Here is a 6698-nt window from a genome sequence, read left to right as displayed (position 1 = left end):
CTGTGTGTCGTGATAGTCAACAGCATCTCATATATAGACTACAGAGCAGTAAGACAAAGGTAGGTGAACTCTCTGAGGTAAAACAACATGACGGTTTTAGCAACAGTGCCATGACATTCACTTCTCAGATCAAGTTGAAACTGGTTATGCAATCGCATAGCTTTGTGGAAAGAATTTACTACAAAAAGACTAATAAAGCATGCAACAATGGTGAAGTCATATGAGAGCAGGGCCTCCTCCTTCACCACATAACACCAGGAGAGCAGAAGCCTTGTGATCCTAAGTAGAGCACACCAAAAATAAGGACCAAGAGATCCCTTTGTTCTCTTGCCATTTTGCAAGGAGTAGTAATAAGAGTTTTAAAAAGATAAAATATTAGGTAATGTTCATTTTCAGCCTTGAGGCTAACACCTACACCATAGGTTATTAAGATCCAGCTCTACCAATCTTGGGCATATACCCAAAAGGTACTCAGTCATACCAAAAGGACAGCTGCTCAACTCTGTTCACAGCAGTCTTATGTGTAATAGCCGGAACCTGAAAACAACCTAGATGCCCCACGAATGAAGAATGAATAAAGAAAATGTGGTTCATTGACACAGTGGAGTATTTCTTAGCTGCAGAAAAACAATGCCATAATGAAATTTGCAGGTATATGGATGAAACTAGAAAAAAAAATTATTCTGAGTGAGGTCACCCATATCAGAAAGAAAAAAAAACATGCTATGTACTCACTCAAAAATGGATATTAGCTATAAAACAAAGGATAACCAGGCTATAATCCACAGCCACAGAGAGGCTAAGTAACAAGGAGGGCTTAAAGAGAGACACATGGATTTCGGTCTGTAGAGATAAGAGATCTCCTAGGCAGTCTGGGGGGGGGGGGTGGAGGAGGAAATGGGGAATGGGAGTTTGAGACCATGAGTGATCAGGATGGGCAGGTTGGGGTAGGATTGAAGGGAAGTGTAAAGAAAGAGATATCTTAATGGGTGGTCACATTTGGGTTAGGGAGAAATCTGATGCCCAAGAAACTCAGGAATCCATAAGGATGACTGGTGAGGGAGCTGTGGGCTGCTTCCCACAGCCCGGCTCATGGCCGCCTGGCTAGTTTATGCCCCGAAATAGCAACACACAAACTGTATTTATTTAAACACTGCTTGGCCCATTAGCTCTAGCCTTTACTGGCTAATTCTCATATCGCGATCAACCCATCTCTAATAATCTGTGTAGCATCAGTTTTACCGGGAAAGATTCATCATGTCTGACCTGGCGGCTTGCTTCATTGCGTCTGCTCTGGAGAGCAGAAGCATGGCGTCTAAGCTCACTTCCTCTTCCTCCCAGCATTCTGTTCTGTCTACTCCACCCACCTATGTTATAACCTATGAGGGCCAAGCAGTTTCTTTATTTTTTAACCAATGACCTTCCTCCATCAGATGACCCCAGCTAAAACCTGCAATAGTGGAGAGGGTGCCTGAACTGTACATCTACTGTAATCAGATTAATGACTACCCTAGCTGTCACTAGAGAAACTTCATCCAGTAAAGGATGGAAGCAGGTGCATAGATCCACAGCTAAGCACTTGGCCTAACTCTGGAAGTCCTATTGAAGAGAGGGAGAAGGGATTATAGAGCCAGGGGGTATCAAAGTCTTGATGGGGAACCTACAGAGACAGCTGAATTCCTGGGAGCTCAAAGACTTTGGTCCAACAGAAAGACACAAGCAAGCATAGGTCCTTGCTAGGTCCTCTGCATATGTGTGACAGTAGTGTAGCTTGGTTTTGTGGGACTCCTAGTGATGGAATCAGGACCTGTCCCTGGTACTTGAGATGGCATTTGAGACTCTAATTCCCCAAGCTGGGTTGCCTTGCCTAGTCTTGATGCAGGGGGGAGGAGCTTGACCCTGCCTCAACTTGAAGTGCCATGCTTTGTTTTTGCTTATGGGAGGCCTGCCCCTGCTGAATCCAAGGAGAAGTGGATGGGGGTGGGGGAGAGGCATCAGAGAGGGGGAGGAAACAGGAGGAGAGAAGGGAGGGGAAACTGATCAGGATGTAAAATAAATGAAAAATTTTAATTAATTAAATAGAAAAACAAAATTCAGATCTACTCTTACAGTGGTCTTAGAGACAATTGGAAATGAACTTCCTATTCTTTTCTAAATAATGAATGAATTCATCTAATGCTGAATTTCGTATGTGACTCAGCATCTATTAAACATAAAGTTTTCAAATTTATATAGTTATGAGTATAATCATGGAAAACTACATATTGATTAAACAAACACTTGTTGCATATACTCAGGTTAGATAAAATATTTTAAAACTTGAGCATAACTTGACATTTGTCAGTTCTTTTGTTCAGATTCTTCTCTTACCCATATTCTACCAACTCTGCCATAGACTACTTTCCTCTGATGAGGGCTCTCCGACCTTCCTCACTAACTTCTGGGCAGAACCTGTTACTGGCACACCTAATTGTTTCCTGTGGTAATCTTCACTCAACTATGCTTTGATCTCTATCCCAATACCAGATTTTTGGTGAAAAGTTACTCTCCAATTTTGGGAACTAGAACCACATGAATCATGGATGGAAGAGGGCTAAGGAGGTTGCAAAGCAGCTGAAAAGATGATCCCACATGTGCATCCTGGAAACACCAATCCACCATTCACAATTTCTGGTTATTTTCACTTGCTCCTCCTCCATCTCTGCTAGGAACTGCAGAGAACTTACAAGAAATTCGATGGACCATAGCCTCCCTTCCATCCTAGTCAGGTATGCTCCAAATTTTCAAAAACAGAATTTTTTTATCAATATACAAAAACAGCTTTTTGCCTGTCTGGCTTCTGAAATCCCATATTTTTTTCTTAATAGGAAAGAATATAAAGAAACCAGAAAATTAAGGGTTTGTTCAGTGGTTTTAGTAAGAATATGAAGGTGCAAAGGGCGTGCCAATAAAACTTATCTCAAAAGAATCAGAGAAAGAATTAAGGTAAAAAGTAACAAAATATGAGACATGCTTTTGTCCATGGTCCACTGTTCATGGTTCATGTCTCTCAGGAGCACAAGAGAGGAGAAGTGACGGGGGAGCTGAAAGAGATTGAGGGTGGCCTAGAGTCAAACTGATAGAAGACACAAATGACACAAACCCACACTCCAACATCTCAGTGAACAGCAAGCAGTATAAACACAGAAGAATTCACAACAGACTCGCAACTGCTGACAAAACAAAGACTAACCCCTGTAGTAAGCAGAATTTCAAGATGGCTCCTCAAGAATTCCAGTTACTGGGAGACTCATACAGTCTAGTCAAAGAACAATCTTGGTCCTCGGTGAAGAAATTTTGTAGGTGGAATGAATTTTTCAAACAAGGGCCTTCAGACAAAATGACTAGATGGGTTAGCTTAACCAATCACATGATCCCTTAAACCAAGAAGTTTTCTCCACATAGACACTTGAGACAAGCCTGAGAGTGGAAGAAGGGAGGCCATGTGAGAGGCTCTCAATTTCCCCTTGAAGTAGAGAAGGTCACATGATAGCCTTTAAAAGAGAGAAAGCTGTTCCCAATCAAACAACTGAAAGAAGCAAAACAAAACAAAGTTAAGTCAGGCAGGTGGGTGCAGCTGAAATCCCAGGGACAGGGAGTCCAAGGGAAGAATCCTGAGTTCATAGTGAACCGGGGCAGCATCCCCAGGGCAATCTAACTATGGAGCAAGACCTTCCCCAAAAATGTAAATGAGGCAAGGAGGAAGGAAGGGACAGAGGGAGATGGGGGAGCATGGGCAGAAGGAGGAAGAAGAGGGCAGGAGGGCAAAGAGGAAGAGAGAGGACGGGGAGGAGAGGGAAATAGGAAATGTCCTTAGAAGGGAAGAAGCCTTAGTTCTATGACCACAGAAAATTACAGTATAACATCCAAAGATCCGCACCTAACAGCCCACTTCTGCTTTCTGGTTTATATCCCCCATCAGCCCCTGGCTTCTATTGCTACTAGTAATACTGGAGTGATGTTCTTGGGGATTTGAGCATTTTAAGGCTAGGCTGAAACTTCAGGGCTCTGAGTTTTCAAGAGAGGTTAGGAGGACATCCCAGCTGCTGATGTAAATTCTGGCAGTGCCCAGGAATATTCATGCGCTTTCCCTTACTCCCCAGTTGATAAACCAAGTGAAGCGGGCACCAGACTGTCAGAGGAAAGACAATTCTTTTCAATACCCACAAATGATGTCTGTGTGTGTGGCAGGGGGTGCCTGGGGTGGGGGGGCAGAAAGTCAGATCTCCTTCCTCTCTCACTGTCTTTCCTTTCTGGGGTGTTTGTCCAAAATGAGGGGGATGGAATCACATGGCTTCAGTTCCAATACTTTGAATACTTCTATCTACATGTCTGTTTTTTAAGTCTGTTTTATGTTTATTTCAATTGTATGGCTCTGCATTATACAGAATCTAGCATGGGGATTCATTGAGGAGTATTCTTTTTCCTAGAATTGATTTAGCTATGCAGGGTTTTTTGTGTTTCCTAAGATTTAACATTGGTTTTATCTGTGTCAGTGAGGAACGACACTGCAGTTTTAACAGACTGCGCTAATCTATATATTTATTGCTTTTGCTTTTGTATAATAGACATTTTCCCAGTACTTATTATTGATATTCTTAGCCATGTTTGGTTTTTCTTTAGTTTCTCAGTTTCTTTAAAGCTTGATCTTTTCATTGTAGAAGTCTCTCCCTTCCACTATTAAGTGAATCACAAGGTTATTATTTTCTCAAAGTATTGATGATGAGATTATTTCACTGATTTATTTCTCAAAATGATTGCCAGTTGTATAGAGGAAGGCTGCTGATTTTTTATTTTAATTTTGACTCCTTCCTTGTAGTTGTATTTACTGTTCTGTTTCCGTGTTTTCTGGCAGAGCATTGAGCTCCCTTACATGTCAAATCATGATCATGTCCCCTGCAAATAAGGAGACTTTGACTTCTCATTACTACTCATATCTCTTTTATTTGTTTATCTTGTTATTTATTTATTCTCTCTATATATCTTTTTAAATGTCGCTTTATACATCCTTTATTATGTTCAGATCTATTTCTTCCTGTTTGAAGAATTTTATCATGAAGGATGTTGGGTTGTTTTTTTTTTTTTGTCAAAATCTATCTTTATATCTATTAAGAAAATCCTATGATCTGGGCAGTAGTGGTGCATGATTTTAATCCCAGCACTTGGGAGTCAGAAACAGGCTGATCTCTGTGAGTTCAAGGCTGATACATAGAGAAACCCTGTTTCAAACAAACAAACAAACAAACCAAACCAACCAACAGAAAAACGAAGATATATAGAGAGAAATGAAAAATAAAATCCTATGATTTCTTCCTCTCTTCCCTTGAGTTCATTTATATATTTTACAATATATATTGATTTATGTATGTTGAACCACACCTCTACAATAAAGCCCACTGTGGTGAGCAAACAATTTCATGTGATCTTAAATTTGGTTTATTCATTTTTTGTAAATATTTAATCATGAACATTAGTTTGTCATTTTCATTTTTCATGGAATCTGTAACTGGCTTCGGTAGGATAACAACACCAGGGTGCTACTTAGTTTTCATCACCTTGGCACAAACAAGAGACACCTTGGAAGAGGAAACAGACTGAGGAATGGGTTCCATCACACTGGCCTGTGACTGTACGCGGAAGGCAGAAGCAGGTGGATCTCTGTGAGTTCAAGGCCGGCCTGGTCAATAGAGCTAGTTCCAGTACAGCTAGGGCTGTTACACAGAGAAAGCAGGTGGGGGGGCAGGGGAGAGAGAGAGAGAGAGAGAGAGAGAGAGAGAGAGAGAGAGAGAGAGAGAGAGAGAGAGAGAGAGGCAGCAGCAGCATGGTGAAATTTTTGGGACCAAACAAGCTGATTTGGTCCAGTGAGGAGCAGAGTGTACTTCAAGCTGCCAACAGAACTTGTCAAATACTGTGTAGTGCAGAACTCTGTCACGTGGTACTTTTGGAATGCACGAGGGGCGTGGAGAGCAGCTGAGGCTCAGCACTGTGTGGCAGGTTCAGAGTTTCCCTGCAGAGGCCAGGACAGGCCTTAGGTGAAGATGAAGCTTCAGTTACAGTGGAGACCACAAGACGCTGGAAATTCCAAAATCAAAAAGTAGTTAGTTACCCTCATAACAATCACTCCACTATTACACCAAGGAGGCATATTTTGTTATACCAGTGATGGCTGTAGCTCATAAATTTCTTTCCAGTATATCTAGCCAGCGACCCCGAAGCTTGTAGATCAGTACTAGCTTCATTTCTTTATGCCTTGTGTCTCAAATGTCTTCAGCAGTTGAGTTTCACCATCAGATTCTGGAGTGTATCCCAGAGAAATTGCAATATCCTTTAAGGTTTGGGAGTGAGCTATAGGACCCACTGACTACCACCTTGGAAAGGGTCCTCCCTTTCCCTGACACTGATTCTTTTCATTGATAGAAGATGCTGTCTGAAAGAAGCTGTGCTCCCCGATACACAACACACAACAACTCTTTGAAATTTAAATTGTTTCCATATATATATGTATACCCACACACATAGGTGTGTGTGTGTGTATCCGACATGTAAAAAAGTAGATTTCTATGAGACTTAAAAGGTTTTGCTTGTTATTCTCCCTCCTCCTCATACCCGCTCCTTATCCTGCCCTTCCGTTCTTCACCCCATAATCCTTCTTATTTCAT

The sequence above is a fragment of the Chionomys nivalis genome, chromosome 24, assembly GCF_950005125.1.
Source record: "Chionomys nivalis chromosome 24, mChiNiv1.1, whole genome shotgun sequence".
Taxonomy (NCBI): Eukaryota; Metazoa; Chordata; class Mammalia; order Rodentia; family Cricetidae; genus Chionomys; species Chionomys nivalis.
Note: the sequence above shows the minus strand (reverse complement) of the source record.